At 35.1% G+C, this 20,733-nt stretch overlaps 1 long non-coding RNA gene across 1 annotated transcript in view; it reads left to right on the top strand.

Annotated features, from left to right (window-relative positions):
• The window catches only part of LOC109804968 (uncharacterized), a 28,035-nt gene extending 9,903 nt beyond the window's left edge, over nt 1-18,132 (top strand). Inside the window, exon 5 of the long non-coding RNA XR_014431479.1 lies at nt 6,542-18,132. This is a non-coding gene — a long non-coding RNA (uncharacterized LOC109804968). The remainder of the gene's footprint in view (nt 1-6,541) is intronic.
• The last annotated feature ends 2,601 nt before the right edge of the window (nt 18,133-20,733 follow it).

Here is a 20,733-nt window from a genome sequence, read left to right as displayed (position 1 = left end):
GACATGGGATAGATGTTGCAATACAAAAATTTTTGCCATATGTGAGCAAGAGTGGTCAAGTTCTTACGGAGTATCTTGACTTGGTTTCCTAAGACACCTAAAGTGTAAGTGCAACCAGGTAAACAAAGGAGCTTTGCCACTTCATCTGCTTTGAAACTGCAGGTCTTTTTCAATCTGCCATATCCATCCAGCCCATCACCTCCTAAGGAGTAAGGATTGTTTAGAAAATCATTAATAGCATCCCTATGATAGCTGACTTGAGCCCCTTTTAACCAACTTTAGAGCATTGACATAAAAATCCTTAATGATCTCCTCACTATATTTTTTTCTCCAGAGTTTCCAATTTAGTCCATTTTCTCCCTTTTAATTTATTGCTAAACTCATCATATTTCCCTGCATTCAGCTCCACCCTTCTTTCAGTAACTATCTGCCTAAACTCCAGCTCTAAGTACCTTTGTTGTTTAGACTTGGTGAGAAAACACTGCCTATCCATTTTGATTGTAGCTGTAGGTTGTGGAGGCGTCTGCTCATTTGACTCTGAGTCGCTAGGGGGTGGATTGGATGATGCCTGACCCTTTCTTTTCTTCCTTGCAGGGGTTTCATGGGTGTGAGAGGTAGTCTTGGTCCTTGCCATCTGCATTAGGTGACCAAAAGTAAGATAAATAACCATGAAAGCAACCATTACTACAAAATAAAAGTGTAGCATAAAAGGCCAAATAAAACAAAGGTATTTTTCCAAGCCCATGTTAAAAAGAGTCTACTCTCTTCTCACACTTTTCACATTCAACTTCTTTCTCTTATACCCAACTTCATCTCAACCGTCCTTCACAACACGTTCACTTAGTCTCCTTGTTTTCTTCTTTTCCACACACCATCACTCTTCTAGATTCAAGGTAAGTTTTCAAGTTTTCTCTCTCTCTACTCTCTCTTGATTTCTTTTGTGCTTCCATGCAAATATTGATATGCATGCCCTAGTTAGGGTTCTTTGCTGTCTATCTCACTCTCAATCACATTCTCATTTTCACTCTTATCACCATCAACGAATTTCAATGCATGCCCTAGGTTTCAAGGATCAATTTTTATTATTAGGGGTTTATGGGTGAATGATATGATTGATATAAAAAATTTGTTGTTTGTGCTTCATTAATACCAAATTGTTTGTTGTTGAGCAAATTACTTTTGGTACTACAGTGGATAAACTTGGAAAATCATTGTATGACTTGCAAGGAATAATTATGAGAAAAAGAGAAAAATTTTAGCCCTTGCACTCAAAGGGCTCAGCCGTTTTTTGGCCAAAGCGCTTAGCCCTTTTAAAGGGCTGAGCCATTCATGTGTTGCTCTGTTTTCATTGGCTTTTATACTACACTTTTATTTTGTATTAATGAACACTCTCCTGGATTAATTATTCTATTTCTGGTCACTTAATGCAAATGGAAAGGACTAAGACTACCTCTCACACCCATGAAATCCCTGCAAGGAAGAAAAGAAAGGGTCAGGCATCATCCAATTCACCCCCTAGCGGCTTAGAGTTAGATGAGCAAACGCCTCCATAACCTACAGCTACAATCAGATTGGATAGGCAAGTTTTCTCACCAAGTCCAAACAATAAAGGTACTTGGAGTTGGAGTCTGGGCAGATAGTTACTGAAAGAAGGGAGGAGCTGAATGCAGGGAAATATGATGAGTTTAGCAATGAATTAAAAAGGAGAAAATGGACTAAATTGGCAACTCTGGAGAAGACATATGGTGAGGAGATCATTAAGGAGTGTTACATCAATGCTCTCCCCTTACAGAGTCAGGATCAAACACGAAAAAGTTGGATAAAAGGGGCTCAAGTTAGCTATCATAGGGATGTTATTAATGATTTTCTAGACAATCCTTACTCCTTAGGAGGTGATGGGCTGGATGGATATGGCAGATTGAAAAAGGCCTACAGTTTCAAAGTAGATGAAGTGGTAGAGCTCCTTTGTTTACCTGGTTTCACTTACACTTTAGGTGTCTTAGGAAACCTAGTCAAGATACTCCGCAAGAACTTGACCACTATTGCTCGCATATGGCAGAATTTTTGGTATTGCAACGTCTATCCCATGTCTCATATTTCAGACTTGAATATGCTAAGAGCGACGCTATTGTACTCTATTTTGAGTAAGACTGTAGTGGATGTGGCCACTATTATTTCAAATGAGATTCACCAGGCTATTCTGTCTACACCATCTCCTACTGGTGTCTCAAAGCCTTTGGGATTTCCGGGACTTATCATGGGATTGTGCCAAGCTGCTAGTTCCTGAATTCCTAGTCACTTAAGCAAATCCATCCGCCCTCCAATTAATGCTACTTATATCAAAATCCATTGCAAGAGCGACAATCAGGCTAAGACCTCTAGAGTGAGGACCCGCAAGCATTGGTAGGTACCACCACCTCCTCAGACTGCCACACAGACTTTCATGGCTGCTCACTTTCAGCATATTGAGCAACAAAATTTGGAAAATCACTTGGCACTTCTATCCCTCAATATTATTATGTACCATGCACATCAACAACAATTTTACGGGGGCCCTCCTTTTCAATGGCCATCCACTGAGATGTGTCAACAGCAATTCCAATGGCCTGGGGACAACCCCAACTTTCCAAGGGAGGAGGAACAGCCTGAGCAAGAGGGAGAAGCTGAAGGAGATGAGGACCAGTCTGAGCAAGAAGAAGGAGATGGAGATGAAGAGGCTGGAGATGAGGAAGGGAGTGATGATGGAGGAGAAGATGATTGAAGGATCTTCTGAAAAGTTTGCTTTATTTCACTTAAGTACTTTAAATTCCAGTTTTTACTTCTTTTGCAGCACTTTACTTTTCAATCTTTTGGTTATTTTCTTATCCGCTATTTGGTAAGTAATTTTGGTGGTTTTGTTAATTAGTTTACTTGGATACCTTTTTGTGGTTGAACTTGTGTTTGGTTCATGGTCTTGAAGTAAGGTTTTGTTGGACTTGAATTGATAATCTTTCTAAATTGAGCGTTTTCATGGTTCAAGTTTTCAATGAGCATTGTTTTCTAATATGGAAGTCTACATTATTGCACAAGTGGTTGTACATTTTTTACTTAAAGTGTGTGCTTTAAGTATGTTCAAGTGAAATTGAAACAAGTCTGAAGTTGTTGAGATCTAGAGCACTTAACCAAGCCATGTGAGTGAGTGGGCCAAATAATTAAATTTAGTGTTTGAGAGTCATCATTGATTCATGCGTTCAGTTTTGTTTGAGTCTTCTATGAGTTACAGTTGGGTTATGCATGGAATTGACTAAGGAAATTGTTCATTATATTTAGCTCAGTAACCAAAAAGTTAACCCATGGATTGTGTGACACCTTCTACCCAACATTAATACACAAAATATTGTTTCTTTTTCCTTTTTGAGTAAATAAAATCTTTCATAGTTAACATCTTTCATGGATAAAAGAATTGTCTCAAATATCATAAGGTAGAAGATTCATATTCGTAACTCATAAATCATAACAAGTCAACATGTAAGTATTAAAATTCAAGAAATCATATAAAAAAAATATAGATTAATTCCAACAAAGGTGGCAGTGCCTCCTAGTTAGGAATTAATTTATAACTTTCAATTCATGTAATAAAAATAATATAACGAAGATGTACATTTTGGTCTTTTCTCAAGAACGTTCAAAATTACAAAAGAAGAGAAAATTAAAGCTTTTTAAAATAATAACATCCAAAAAACAAGCCTAGCTATGCTCGAGGTCACATCCTATCAGAGCATACCCAACTGAAGCCTTAAGCCTCATCACCAACATCTTCATGATGCTGATCTCCTGCAACATAATTTAAAACAGATACAAGAACAACAAGGGAGTGAGAAACATCTCACTCAGTTTCAGGTGAAGAAATAAAGGTTAGATAGCACATACACGTACAACATATATAAGTCACATGTACACAATACACATAAATAATCAATATCACATATATACCCATTTATCATGCTATGCTGTCATGAACTCAACTCAAATGCATGCATGTGGCGCCATAAGGAAGTTTCACAATTCATCACTGGTGACCCTGAGGCACACTTGTACAACTGTCGGTGACCCTAAGGTACACCTTGTTAGCATGTTACAACTGTCGGTGACCCTAAGGTACACCTTGTTAGCATATCACAACTGTCGGTGACCCTAAGGTACACCTAGTTAGCATATCACAACTTTCGGTGACCCTGAGGTACACCTTGTTAGCATATCACAACTGTCGGTGACCCTAAGGTACACCTTGTTAGCATATCATAACTTGTCTCAATAGTCCATTCTTAGGTCCCATGTCATTTTTCCATATTTCACATGGTCATGTCATAAATACTCCTCATAAGGTCCGCATAGGAATTCACAGAGAACATTCTTTTTCATATTAAAACTTATTTAATTTTAGCATTAATTCCATATTCATTTATTACTTTCAAGGAACAAAGTAACAAGGAACAAAGTAACAAGGAACAAAGTAATAAAGAACAAAGTAACAAGGAACAAAGTAACAAGGAACAAAGTAGCACAGAACAAAGTAACAAGGAACAAAGTAGAGCAAACAGAAAAATAGAACAACAGGCAAGGGATTGGGGGCCAATCCGACAATCAAACTATCCAACATTTATCCCCACACCCCCGAGCGAGGTTTCTCACGCCCCCCCTTACCTGGATAAGCGGAGTTGAAACTTGGGTAGGGCCTCCTCCTCTGGATTCCCTCTTTTTCTTCCCCCCTCTCTCTCTCTCTCTCTCTTCCTCTCTCTAAGATTTCACTTTCTCACTCAGTATAAAATTTTCACCCCCCATGCCCCTATTTATAGGCATCCTGGCGCACCCGGAACGACCCGTTCCGGAGCCTTCAAATATACGTAAAATTTTAAACTGGAACGACCAGTTCCAAAATCGGAACGGTCCGTTTCCAAAAAGCAGAACGACCCATTCTGAAATCAGAACGGCCTGTTATGGGGTTCGTGTTAACCTTGATTGACCATAAGCAGAACGGCCCGTTTCTACCTTAACTTTCTAGGCATTTTTATTACTCTAGAACGGGCCGTTTCACTTTGGGAACGACCCGTTCTGGAAAAACCCAATTAGGCGTTTTTACAAATTTGGAACGGCCCGTTCCACCATTTGAAATGGCCCGTTCTGGTCCTTCAAAATAGATCACTTTCATCCTTTGGAACGGCCCGTTCCACTTTTTGGAACAGCCCGTTCCGCTTTTTAGGAACAGCCCGTTTCGCTTTTCGGAACAGACCGTTTTGGGCCTAAAAAAAATCAGAATTAACTTTATATAAAATTTTCATAAATAATTTAAAATTAATACAAACCTCTATAAAACCCCTTTAATTAACAAAAATAACTATATAAAAATAATAATATTCAACATTGTATTAGTAGAAAATTCGGGGTGTTACAGATTGCATTGTCCCTTAATCAGCCATTCCTAAACATAAAAGAAAATTTTGTTTCTTCTTCAAAACCCTTGAGCCTATATAGAAAAACCATGAATGCCCTTAAGCCTTGATTGGTAAGAGACATTTTCATGAAACAAGTAGGTTTGCGCCAAGTTGGGGGTAAATGTACATAATGTTCATGTCGCTAGACTTGTACAAACAAAGTACTGTTCTTAGTGTCAAAAAGAAAAACCAAAAAAAAAGAGAAAAGAAAAAAAGAAGTTTACATTTAAAGTTCCTTGTCACCATTCCTTTGATCAAATGTAAGATCCTAAGAGAAGGGAACCAGTAAATATAGTCAAGAAGGATGAAATAGAAGGAGTAAGAGAATTCAAGCAAATACAAGGATTTGATAGAAACCTATATGAGTGAAAATGTTCTCTTGCCAAACAGGCCTCTTAATTCCTAAAGAAAAACCAAGTTCTCTTATAGCCAGGCCACACTACAACCCTTTCAAAGTCCTTAGTGACCCATGTTTAGCTCTAACAATAGATTTATGGGAGACATGTAACAAAGCAGAATTAGTGTGTTTTAGTGTATGAAAAGAGAGAAACACTCACCTTTCATAGTATATTAATGAGAGATACACAGTTGTGAGGAAATTCTTAGTGCTCTTGATTGAAAACAATGGAAGATGAATGGATATTTCCCTTGAGTATGCTTGATGTTCATAATTTTTGTTATCATGTGGGCACCATCTATAGTAACTTGCATGTAAGCACACTAGATTTTGCAAACAGTTCTCATTGGACTCTTGGAAACCATGTAAATGCATTAACATATTTTTTGGGTGAAACTTAAATTGATTCACTGGGTATATAAGCTAATATACTTTTGTTTAGTTTAATCAAACCTTTTTGTTTGAGGAAAAACAAATTTCTGAGTTGGGGGTAGCTTGATAAGTGTCTAGTTGGTCTAATGAAAATATTAATTTAAGACACTTATCTAGCACAAATTTCTTGGATATAATGGTAAAATTATGGCAACTACATATGGAATCAAAAAGAAGCTCTTAATTGAAGTCATTATATGGAGTGCTGATTTTTTAATAAAAAATTCCCTTTATTTTGTAGATTTTGAAGATTGGAACAAGAAAGAGTTTTTGGAAGTAAATGGCTTTTTAAAGGGCTGAGCGCTTTTAAGGTCGCAAGCAATTAATGGAGTAGAGGAAAAAGGGCTCAGCGGATTTAAAGGGATCAACCCTTTGGATTACTTAAGGGTGAAGGAGTCTCCCAAGCGCTCAGCGAATAAAAAGGGCTTAGCCCTTCAGATTTCTTCATGAAGAAGGATTCTCCAATCTGCTCAACCATTTCCAAGCGTTGAGTGATTCCTTCTCTTTCTTGCCTACTCTGTTTTGACTCCAGCAACTATAAAAGGGCAAAGGAGAGAGAAAATCCATATGATAAGTGGCACGAAAGAAGAACATAGAGGAGAGACGAAACAGAGCACCTTGGAGCTTGTGGGAACCACTAGTACAAAAATGACTTTTAAAATCGGGGTTCTAATATCAGTCATAAGGTAGCCGATTTTAAAAGTGACGTGATGGTAATTTTGTAAATAATGGCATTACTTTTAAAATCGGCTACGTTATGATCGATTTTAAAAGTCTCTCACGCTACTTTTAAAATCGGCTCTTGAAGAGCCGATTTTAAAAGTCAACTTTTAAAATCGGTTATTGAACAGCCGATTTTAAAAGTAGCATCAGAGACTTAATCTATACTATCTCCGCTCCCATTCTCTCCCTAGCTCCATTCTCTACTCTTTGCTTCAATAGTTCATATATTCTTCTCTATACTCTCTCGGGCTCTCATCTGAAGTGTGCAGCTTATCATTTTCTCGGAAGAATACAACATCAAGATAACATTCTCTTCTCATGTCTCTTATTTTGTTTTAGCTGGGCGAATTTGAGTTTGGAACGGCCCCAGAACGGCCCGTGCTGCAAGTAGAATGACCTGTATTGCAAGTAGAAAGGCCCGTGCTGCAAGCAGAACGGCCCGTGCTGCAAGCAGAACGGCCTGTACTGCTTGCAGAACGGGCCGTACTACAAGCAGTACAGGCCATCCTGCAAGTAGTACAGACCGTTCTGCTTGCAGAACGGGCTGCACTACAAGCAATACAGGCCGTTCTACTTGTAGAACGTGCCGTTCTACTTGCAAAACGGGTCGTTCTGGTGCCGTTCCAGACTAAAGCTTTAGGCATTTTTCCAATTCCGAAACAGGCTGTTACAGTTTAGGAACGGCCTGTTCCAAAATGGAAAAAACACTTTTAACATCGGTCACTGTTGACCGATTTTAAAAGTGAGACTTTTAACATCACTCACTGTTGACCGATTTTAAAAGTTCCACTTTTTAAAATTGGCTCTTTTAAAATCGGTCAGAGAACCGATTTTAAAAGTCAAAAATGACCGATTTTAAAAATGTTTTTTCCACTAGTGAACGCGGTTCTTAGGATCAATGTCTCTTCTTCTACCTTTCTTCTAGCTATTTCCATCTTGTGATTTCTTCTATGGAGAGCTAAAGCTCTTGGATTAGAATTGATGTAATCATCGAACTCTTGTGTATTCCCTTTTGATTCACACACACACACACACACACACACACACACACACACACACACATATATATATATATATATATATATATATATATATATATATATATTACATCTATTATTCAGTGCCAGTGATTTGTATTCTGTTCTTAATTCTTTGATAAACTGATCATTTATCTTTGATCTCGGATTTAGAATTTGGTTGGAAAACGTTTTCTGAATCTAGATTTGAAACAAATCACCTATTAGTTTTGAAAGCCAGGAATGGTTTTGAAATTAATTGATGGAGTTTAGGTTGAAGCAATGGAGTGATTCTTGCTTCTTGTGACCTTCTCCGAAATTTGAAGACCTTTTCCTTGAGCTTTCCACGGATTGAATGATGGAGGAAGATGAATGGAATGATAGGAGAATCCCTAAGCTAAGGATGGAAGCATCCAAGCTAAAGATCCAAATGAAAGCTCACTTTCAAGCTTAGGAATGGAGGTTTTCCTAAGACTAGGTTTAGTGAGATTTTGGTGACTCTTGGAGAGAATATGGCTGAAGTAAAATTCAGAATTCTCATTCATTCAAAAGTGTTTACAATAGTGAAGGAGTCAAGCATTTAAAGCCACGGATCATAGGAGTCTTTGGAGCCATCACATGTGCACTCAAAAGTGGCGCCAATTTGAATTCAAATTTGAATTTGAATTCAAATTGGACGTCCACTTATCCTAACCCATGTGCAGCCCTTCCTTCTAGATTCTTAATTGCATTTAGAGGTAATTTAGGGTTCATTTGAGTGTACACATGTGCAGCCACCTTTGGCACAAAACATGTGACTCAAATGAAACTCTAATTACTCCTAAATGTAATTAACATTCTATGATTCATGCTTTATTACTTAATCCTTCTAAATTCCTATTCTAATGGCCTAAATACAATGGCCAAGCAAATACAATGGAAAGGAAAAATTACAAGAATGAAAATGAGCCCAATATTGGGTACCAAAAGCCCAAAGGCCCATGAAGCCCAAAACTAGGCCCAATAAGCCTATATCCTAAAATGCTATCCTAAATGGTCCAAAATACAAGACCTAAAATATAGGAATCCTATACTAACATGATATATACAAGACATAAGAAAATAGCTAAAACAAGATATGGCCCATGAGAAGTTCAACTTGGGCCTTCCAAGCCCATCGGGCCCATTGGACCTCGACTGGCCCAAATCTTCATATCTAGCCCATTCCTCTTGGCTCTTTCAATGTGTCACCCCTTACTTTCCTAGGCATGATTCCATCATCCCCTCCCTCTTGAAAAGGATTTGTCCTCAAATCTCGAGGATCCATGGAATAAGAATCATTACCCACATGCATATTATACCAAGTATAAGAGGTGAAATGTGAAGAAAATGGACTATGGATCCTAAGAAGAATCCTTCCATCTATCCTAACAAAGAAACTAAACTTTTGAAATTAACATTCCTACAAATGGAAAAAGGATCCTCTTCTAAGCATAACCTAGAAGGAAATCCTAAACAATTTTGAAACATATTGTTTGGTAGATAAAAAGATAATGTCTTGTGAAATCCTGAAAACTCATATAAACTATTTTTGTCTTGTAGGGAAGGAGGCAAATTAAGTTCAAATAAAGAGGAACTTCCCATAAGATAAAAAATAGAATATGAAATATAACAAGATGTATCCATCAATAAATATATTCCAAAATTTGGGTGCTTTATTAGAACAACTATGGTAGAAGGAGTCCTAAAGAGAGGAAGGCTATCTTCCTTGGGCACCTCCAAGGAAGTAGCACAAGAAGTAGAACTAAGTGTAGTCCACTCCTTCTTCACTACATCTTGAAGTTGAGATTCATTTTTCTTTAAAATATTTTGTTTTAGAATCTCCACTTCATGACTAGTGGTAGCATAAGGGTAAGAGTTAAGGTTTTTATGTATGAAGAGAGTATTTTGCAAATGGTTTTTAGAACAACTCTCTTCACTCACAAGTCCTTTAGAGGAAATGTTTTCCTTCTTACTCGTCCCTAAGAGAAATGCCTTTTTTCTTTCTTTTTCTCTTGTTTTTCTCAATTTTTCTTTGGCTAAAAGTTTTTCTTCCTTTTGTTTAAGAATGTGAATTTCTTCCTCTAAAATTGCAAGTTGTGCTTCTCTTTCAAGTTTTTCTTTTTCTCTTTTTAACACTTATTGCTTTGTCCAAGGTGTTAGTGATTTAAGCCTTTGAGTAGGATGTGAAAATTTTTTTGGAGAGCTTGAATCACTACCACTTGAGGAATATTTTCTCATGATTAAACAAAAAAAAAAAAAAAGAATTTTTATATGCTATGCAAAAAGAAAATATTTTTGGTCTTTTCTAGGAACAAGACTAACACTTGGAAGTCTAAGTGTACAAATTGCACTATCAAGGGAGGTGAGCTACTAAGAGCCACTTAATAACCAAGCCTTTTCAAGTGGAAATCACTAAACTTCCTTGTGATATTCTCAATTCCACAAAATTTTTCACAAAATTTTTTTAATGTTGGATGATTTTCTCAAGTGTTTTTGATTACAACTAAACGTGAGAAATTTAAATTCTACACATGCTAGTCGAATTAATAAAGCAAAGTAAACAAACTAAGAACAAACAAATCAAAGGAAACAATATTAATCAACTAGTCGAATTTTCCCTAAGTGGAAGCTTGAAACATATGAAATTTCCAAGCCACTTCCACTAGTACTACACGTGAGTGACTATAAGGGATTAGATATACCTGACCAGCTTCTTAATACTCCCTCCAAGCTATTACAAATTGATTGAATTTACAAGAAAAATGCAAGAACTTAAACTAGTCCTAAAAAACAAAGTTGTGACGGTTTTGTGACCACTTTAGTGATGGATTTTCAGCCACATTTTTCCATCACTTGTTTGAATGCTTTAATCCACCTCCAACCTTGGTCCTTTGATGCTCCTTGAACCTGCACAGTGAACACAACAAATAGGTGAAAGAAGGCTGCTCACAAGATGAAAGGATTGATCACTCTTGTGAAGGAAAAATTTAGGAGTTTAGGTCACTAGTTTAGGTCAAATTTTAATGTCCTTGTTTCAAAACTCCTTTCCTATCCTTGTTGAGTCAATGTTTGGTTCTTTAGCAAGGATTTGATGCAACTTCCAGCACATAATTTTAACAAAGAAAACTTAGACAAGCAACAAAAGCACAATTTATCAAAGCTTATACCAAAATTGAAGGAATAAGTGTGTATGACAAGACTCAAAGAAAGCCAAGGAAGTAAAACAAAAATTAAGACTCAAAAACAAGTTAGCACTCAATTAGGAAAGTCTTAGATTGGCACTAGAATAGATTAAGACACAAAAACAAAATTTGGAAGCAATCAAAGAAGAGAAACCAAACTAGTAGTTCAAAGCATTTGATGAAATTTGATTTTTCTTCAATTGTTTTTCCTTCTCGACTTTTTCTTTTATTTTATGTTAGATTATTTTTTTTTTCTTTGTTTTGCTGAATTTCAACTTGCTTTTCCAGAGAAGATATATTGCCTTTTACATCAAGAATTTCACAAATCAAATGGACATGAACCGAAACTACTAGAATGATTAATTTCAAGTGAAAATTCAAATTCTAGTGTAGTTTAAGATGAAAATGTTTTGGATCCTTTTTGATCTTTGTGTGCTTTTCTTTTTCAATCTCTTTTGTGTCAATATTCTCTGTTTTCTCTCTGTTTTCCAACAATCAAACTTGTCAAATTCGGATCCAATACAATCAATACACTAAAACACAAAGTATCACTTAAAATTTCAAGATACAAAAGATTGATTCAAGATTGATATGGAAAGTAAATTTGAAAACTCAAGTACACAATGGAAACCTAACACTAAGAGTTCACCAATGATCTAGTGATGAACATGAACTCAAATATGCAAATAGAAAAGCAAACAAGCAAGGCACATATGAATAGAAATGAATCTCGGCCGAATTCCAAAAGACTCAAAAATTTTCAACAAATGAGCATACAAGCACATCTTGAATATTTTGACATTTTTAAAGGACTAACATGACTTGACAAACTAAGATTCAAAAAAATAAAAATCAAAACACATGCAACTCAAAGAGATAGCCGAATCAAAACAAAGAGAATAAGAAATGACTCAAACAAAACAAAAACAAGCACAAGTAGAATTCCTAATTTGTAGTAATTGCCGGATTGAACACAAGTGACAATCACTAACTTGGATCCATCAAATTTAAGCCAAAAATTTAGATCCAAACAGCACAACCAAGATGAGACATGAGAGAACACAAAAACACAAAAAAAATTCGGTGGAAAAGGATTACTTAGCTCAAGGAAGCAACCTTGCTCTTGATACCACTTGATGGAGTTTAGGTTGAAGCAATGGAGTGATTCTTGCTTCTTGTGACCTTCTCCGAAATTTGAAGACCTTTTCCTTGAGCTTTCCACGGATTGAATGATGGAGGAAGATGAATGGAATGATAGGAGAATCCCTAAGCTAAGGATGGAAGCATCCAAGCTAAAGATCCAAATGAAAGCTCATTTTCAAGCTTAGGAATGGAGGTTTTCCTAAGACTAGGTTTAGTGAGATTTTGGTGACTCTTGGAGAGAATATGGCTGAAGTAAAATTCAGAATTCTCATTCATTCAAAAGTGTTTACAATAGTGAAGGAGTCAAGCATTTAAAACCACGGATCATAGGAGTCTTTGGAGCCATCACATGTGCACTCAAAAGTGGTGCCAATTTGAATTCAAATTTGAATTTGAATTCAAATTGGACGTCCACTTATCCTAACCCATGTGCAGCCCTTCCTTCTAGATTCTTAATTGCATTTAGAGGTAATTTAGGGTTCATTTGAGTGTACACATGTGCAGCCACCTTTGGCACAAAACATGTGACTCAAATGAAACTCTAATTACTCCTAAATGTAATTAACATTCTATGATTCATGCTTTATTACTTAATCCTTCTAAATTCCTATTCTAATGGCCTAAATACAATGGCCAAGCAAATACAATGGAAAGGAAATTACAAGAATGAAAATGAGCCCAATATTGGGTACCAAAAGCCCAAAGGCCCATGAAGCCCAAAACTAGGCCCAATAAGCCTATATCCTAAAATGCTATCCTAAATGGTCCAAAATACAAGACCTAAAATATAGGAATCCTATACTAACATGATATATACAAGACATAAGAAAATAGCTAAAACAAGATATGGCCCATGAGAAGTTCAACTTGGGCCTTCCAAGCCCATCGGGCCCATTGGACCTCGACTGGCCCAAATCTTCATATCTAGCCCATTCCTCTTGGCTCTTTCAATGTGTCACCCCTTACTTTCCTAGGCATGATTCCATCATTTATAGTTGTAACAAGTTCCGGTTCTTAATGTAAGATGTTTAACTGAATGAAGTGAGGAATCATTCATTGAGTTAAATATCTTAGAATTTCTTATGTCAAGGAATTGACTCTAAATGAATATAGAGAACTCAATGGCAATGAGTAATGGAATCATTTGCAAGAATCATTAGGAATACATAGGAGAGAGATTGATGAAATTTAATCCCAACTATTTTTAATATCTTCTTTCCTTAAATTTGATCTGATTTTGGTTACTTAAGTTTAAATCATTGCTCACATTAAATATTTAACATGTGTGAATATTCAAATTCTGAATTTACAAGTAGCAATTAGGTAATAGAAATCAAGATCTACTTCACAAGTTCTTGGGGATCGACAACCTTTTTACTATAATACAAAGACTTGGGTGCACTTGCTCGGAGAACTAACAAGTTGCTTGAAATTTTTGCTGATATGAGGGGCTGAGCCCTTTTCCTCTAGGAGGAAAATTTAGCTAACAATTATAGGCAGTAGCCAAAGGGCTGAGGCTTTTTCTCAGTTTTATGAACATACCTGAAAGAAGTACATTTTGTTCTCCTTTCACACTCCCACTTCTAGTTACTTTCAATAACCTATAAAAAGCATAACACAAGAGAGGAGAATGTTGAAGGAACAAAACATTTGATAGAATGCACAATCAAAACATCAAATCACAAATTCAAATCTCTAAAAGCGTAAGTACATATGAAAAGGATTAAACTTAAAATGAAAAAGAGAATTCAAACCAAAATGGCTGGGTTGCCTCCTAGTAAGCGCTTCTTTATTGTCATTAGCTTGACACTTCACTCAATTATGGGTCATTAAGATGAATGACAATGGTAAGTTTCTCAACTTCACCACCCGGATATGGCTTAATCCTCTGACCATTAACCATCCAAGATCTTCCAAAATTTGGCTCTTCCAACTTCACTGCCCCATAAGGTTTGACCGATTTGATCACAAAGAGACCTGACCATTTGAATTTGAGCTTCCTAGGAAATAATCTCAAGCTGGAATTGAACAATAACACTTGTTGTCCTGGTTGGAAGTTTCTCAACACAATTTTTCTTTCATGGTAAGACTTCACTTTATTTTTATAAATCTGGGAAGATTCATAGGCTTGTAAGCACATTTCTTCATGTTCATGTAACTGAAGTTTCCTCTTTTTACCTGTAGCTTTCATATCAAAGTTTAATGCTTTCAGAGCCCAATAAGCCTTGTGTTCCAACTCAGTTGGGAGATGACAAGTTTTTCCATACACCAATTGAAATGGAGGAAGTCTAATGGGAGTCTTGAAAGTTGTCCTATAAGCCCATAATGTATCATCCAATTTTAAGGCCCAATCTTTCCTTGAGCTAGCTACAATTTTTTCCAGGATTTTCTTTAACTCTCTATTAGAAACTTCTGCTTGTCCATTTGTCTGAGGATGATAAGGTGTTGCCACTTTATGCCTTACACTATAATTCTTTAACACCTTCTTCAGTTGTGCATTGCAGAAATGTGAACCACCATCATTGATGAGCACTCTAGTTGTTCCAAATCTTGTGAATATATTCTTCTTCAAGAACTTAATCATTGTTCGTGCATTAGCTTTCTAAGTAGCAATGGCTTCCACCCATTTAGAAACATAGTCCACAGCAACAAGAATGTACTCATTAGCATAGGAGGATGGAAGTGGACCTACAAAATCAATTCTCCAACAATAAAAAACTTCAACTTCAAGAATATTTTGTAGAGGAAGCTCATGCCTTTTGGATATTCCCCCAGTCCTCTAACACTTGTCACAATTTTTGCAATGTTCATGAGAGTCCTTCCTATTCTTGCCTTTCTTGTTCAAGCTTCCTTTGCCGCCTTCTTTTACTATTATTTTTCCTAGCTGTTTTCTCAATATATGGATCAAATAGCAAATGCTCAACAGAAATTTTACCTTGCATACAAAGAGTAACTTAAATAGAAAAGTTAGAACAACCAGGTAAAAAATAGTTTAACAAAAAGAAAATAAACAAATATATATAAACAAGCTACAACAAGAATAATAGAAGTCACAAATTATCTTGACACAAGTCCTCGGCAACGGTGCCAAGAAACTTGTTGGTTCTCCGAGCAAGCGCACCCAAGTCTCTGTAGTATAGTAAAAAGGTTGTCAATCCTCAGGGACTTGTGTAGTAGATCTTGATTTCTATTACCTAATTGCTACATGTAAATTCAAAGTTTGAATATTCACACATGTTAAATATTTAATGTGAGCAGTGATTTAAACTTAAGTAACCAAAATCATATTAAATTTAAGGAAAGCATATATGAAAAACAGTTGGGATTAAATTTCATCAATCTCCCTCCTATGTATTCCTAATGATTCTTACAAATGACTCCATTACTCATTATCATTGAGTTCTCTATATTCATTCAGAGTTAATTCCTTGACATAAGAAATTCTAAGATATTTAACTCAATGAATGATTCCTCACTTCATTCAGTTAAACATCTTGCGTTAAGAACCAGAACTTGTTACAACTATTAATTTCAAAATCATTCCTAGCTTTCAAAACTAATAGGTGATTTGTTTCAACTAGATTCAGAAAACATTTTCCAACCAAATTGTAAATCTGAGATCAAAGATAAATGATCAATTTATCAAAGCATTAAGAACAGAATACAAATCACTGGCACTGAATAATAGATGTAATATATATATATATATATATATATATATATATATATATATATATATATGAATCAAAAGGGAATACACAGGAGTTTGATGATTACATCAATCCCAACCTAAGAGCTTTAGCTCTCCATAGAAGAAATCACAGGATGGAAATAGCTAGAAGAAAGGTAGAAGAAGAGAAATTCATCCTAAGAACCACGTTCCCACGAGCTCCAAGGTGCTCTGTTTCGTCTCTCCTATCTGTTCTTCTTTTGTGCCACTTATCATATGGATTTTCTCTCTCCTCTATCCTTTTATAGTTGTTGGAATCAAAATAGAGTAGACAAGAAAGAGAAGGAACTGCTCAACGCTTGGAAACGGTTGAGCAGATTGGAGAATCCTTCATCATGAAGAAATCTGAAGGGCTGAGCCCTTTTTATCTACTAAGCGCTTGGGAGACTCATTCACCCTTAAGTAATCCAAAGGGCTGAGCCCTTTAAATCCGTTGAGCCCTTTTTCCTCTACTCCATTAATTGCTTGTGGCTATAAAAGTGCTTAGCCCTTTAAAGGGCTGAGCCATTTTCTTCCAACAACTCTTTCTTGTTCCAATCTACAAAATAAAAAGGGAATTTTTTATTAGAAAAATCACCACTCTATATAATGACTTCAATTAAGAGCCCCTTTTTGATTCCATATGTATTTGCCATAATTTTACCATTATATCCAAGAAATTTGTGCTAGATAAGTGTGTTAAATTAATATTTTCATTAGACCAATTAGACACTTATCAGTATACTCTCGATGCCATACGCCTTATGCTTGACGCCATTGAGGCAGGGAATTCTTTGCTTTGTCCATGTTTTACAACATTCAACCTGCGTCTAATGTGGTTGAGGTAGGGAACCCTTAGACTCTCACGCTTAGTGTGACAAAGCTCACTATTGGCCCCATTTCAGATAATGTCTCTACCTGATTCATGTTTGATGTCATTCCATTACTGTCCAATGTCAATTCTGACAAAAACAATTCTCTCACCTCACTCCTGACGCCATCAATCTTGTGCCTAGTGCTAGTAAGATAGGGGACCCTTGATCTGGGCCACGTCAACAATGAGTTTTACACTTGGTAGACTCTCAAATTTGCTCAATTCACTTGAAACTTAGAAAATCTCCAACATGCAACATATCACAACATATATAGGCATTCCAAACAACTCAAATCTGACTAGAATTACAACATGTAATCATAGTATGATCAACACATCGTAATTCACCTTCAACTTTATCATGAACACTTCATGCCTCAACATTCAAATTTTCATCCTAATCAACATCACAATAATGCATTGGCACAATTCAATCAATAGGCAATTCAAACAACCCAACAAGGATCAAAGTTGTAGCTTCCTTTATCTCAGATTTAAAGAGAACAAGGAAAAAGAAGTAGAGACGAGTTCTAAGCAACACTAGAAGCTTCACACCACTCAAAATTCGATGTTAATCCTTAGCTAAAGGCCTCAAATCACCACTGTCACCCAACTACGATCTTCTACAACTCTAAGGAAGCTGGGGAGAAACAAAAGATAGCTTCAAAATCCAGAGTCTCTTTAAATGCATACATTTCTTGTGTTAAAATAAACACTTTCCTTCCTTAAAAAACAAATATTTCCCTTTAACAATTTATCTTTTGATTTATTTATTTAATTATAATTTTTTTACAACATATTTAATTAGTATTGAAAAATAATTTTGATTTTTGCTAAAATTAATTTTGTTTAAAAGAAATATTTTCATTTTTATTTTAACAAAATAATTTTAATATTATCAAAATATAAATAATATATATATAAGTATAATAAAATTATACGCAAATATTAACATAGTATTTAATCAATGTAGTTAATATTATAATTTTATAAAAATTTAAATAAAATTGTATTTTCAGTGCATAATATTAAATTTATATATATTAAAGGTAATATATAAGTATTAGAGTATTATGTAATTGATGTTACTAATAAAGTATTTTAATTTTAATAAGTATCTAAATAAATTAGTGTTTTGTGATAAAATATTATTTATTATATTTAATTATTATAATGTTAAAATATGTATATTAAATATATTATTTTTAAATGAATATATTATATTAAAATACATTATTAATGAAATATAATTATTACAAAAATTAATACTTATATATATATATATATATATATATATGCATGTTATATTGTGTTATATTATATTATATTATATTATATTATATTATATATATATATATATATATATATTATTTTTTTTAACGTGTAGATATGTAATTTATTTATATTTATTATTATCATAAAATATTTTAAAATGAGAGGGAAAGATAGTATAATACTCTTATTTCTTAGAGAAAAAAATAATGTAATTTACTCATATATTTTTATATTAAAAAATATAACTAATTTTAAATAAAATAATAACTTAACGCATAAATAAAAAATAAAAACATTTTTTTTTCTGAAAAAACTTTCAATTTAAAAAGATTTTTAAGTTAGAAAATGAGATAAAAGCCTTAATGATATAGAAAATCATATCCTATACCTCTTGAACCTAATATAATATTTATATAATATGTGAAATATAGAAAGCCATAACAAAATCTGATCAATCGCAATTCCATAAAATCGTCCACCCAAGATGCACAATATATTAAGGAAACAATGTAATGTAAAAGATTGGATTAAATTATCAATCCAAGGTTAAAATATGATTCTTTAAGTAACGAAAGAATCACATTTTAAACCGATCTACGAACATCTCGTTTCCTTCTTTGTATCTATAGTTGTGAAAAGTTTGCAGAGTAGTATATTTTCATGCAAGTTTGGTTTCCATAGCACATAATTGAGAAAGAATGGAATCACAGCACTACCACTCAGAGCACTACCACTATCGCGTTTCAAGGTTGAATGAGGAGCACACGACGCTTATGGCCGGTGATAGCTTCAAATTCAGCATTAGAGTTTCATCTTACTCAATGGATGCAGATATGATGAATACAGGCACAGAACGCTTACTATACTATTCATCGCAATGCATACCCTGCCATCACTTCTTTCAAGATGGTCAACACTTCTTGAGCACACTCTTGTCGCGGATACACTTGTCCAATGATTCTCTTCGGGAATTAACACAAGGGGTCATATCCGCTGTTCAAGATTTCTTCCAAGTTGATCAAGTTTCTTCCCCTTGTCCTTCTTTCCAACCTCAACACCGAGAGATCCCTTTACGCGTGGAAATTTTACAGTTGTATGATGGCGTTCGTGCAGCAATGGAGGAGTCCTTGCAGTCTTTCAAAATGATTCCGGCTTCCAACGAAGCCATCCAGACGTTGTTGAAGAAATCCATGGTTATGATAGGGAGTGAGGGTTGTCCTATATGCCTTGAGGAGTTGGATGCCAATGCTGAATGCTACACAATGCCATGCCATCACGTTTTTCATCTACAATGTATCGTGACCTGGCTCCAAACCAGTCATGTGTGTCCCTTGTGTCGATACCCTTTGCCAACCCTCAAGAACTAGCAAACTAATTCAGTTATATTCATGTAATTTTGCCTCAACAAATCTAGCATTGTAATATATTTGTTTGGTCACTATGTTATCAAGATTATATATGCGATACGTTCTTGGTTATTCTTTTGAATGAATTATTTTTGTTGTTTCTAGTCTTGTTTTATTCTTTCCTGTGCAGTTTACAGTTTGACTTGATCTTTTAAGTTTTCTGCAAATTCAGTATCTGCTAAATTTGTTGGTGTTGCTGCCTTCTGAAGTTTTCTGCGGGAAAATAAGGAGGAAACCTTACTATACGCTGGCATGGAAAATTTGCTTAGACTTGTGCATGTCTATATGTTTAAGAGTAATTATAAAATATATATCTTTCACAATTCACAACATCAGGATTGTAAGTATATAAATTAATAAGTCATACTGAGAAGACCCCTCACAGGATGAATCTCATACTGAATGGACAACATGAAACAATTCCAAGTTCCAACATTCAATTATATGTAATTTTTCCCTAATTAAATCATGTCTTAATGTTCACAAGTAGGAGAAAATTAGGAGGTACAAACTTGGTGTTGCACTCGGCCAAGCTTGGAAATGTATGGCCATATGTGTAAAATTAAGTATATCATGATCGATGTGTTCCAGAGAGTTTAAGTCACAAATGGGTCATTATGCAGCAAAACCATATCTTCTGCATAACAGAGCTCAAACCGGTGGAATTTCATGTTTCTGTATCATCTTTAAAGGAAACTCAACAATTTGTACAACTTACTATTATAGTTTAATATAAAGAAGTTAAAAATGATACCAAATTTCTAAGTGATGACCAAATTATATATTTATTGATGAATAAGATGGCTCTCTATTTAAATGGCACCAAGCGCCAAATAGACTGTTAGGCCCCAATTGATGTTGTGTTTAGATAAGTTGGTTGTTAAGACAGAATTTTCATAGTGTCAGGTACAAAAATGCCTTGACAAGAGCGACAATGACTAAATTAGGATTTTTAGCTTTCATAAGAATTGTAGCTTTAAATGTTAGTTAACTAATAACTTTGAATCACTTAAGAAGGATGTTATGAACTTAAGTTATGATCAATTTTGTGGTTGATTACAATTGAATACAAGCGATGCAATGA

Source organism: Cajanus cajan, chromosome 2 (assembly GCF_000230855.2).
Source record: "Cajanus cajan strain Asha chromosome 2, NIPB_CcT2T_4, whole genome shotgun sequence".
Taxonomy (NCBI): domain Eukaryota; kingdom Viridiplantae; phylum Streptophyta; class Magnoliopsida; order Fabales; family Fabaceae; genus Cajanus; species Cajanus cajan.
The sequence above is the reverse complement of the archived record's forward strand: the minus strand, read 5'-3'. Positions and strand labels throughout refer to the sequence as shown.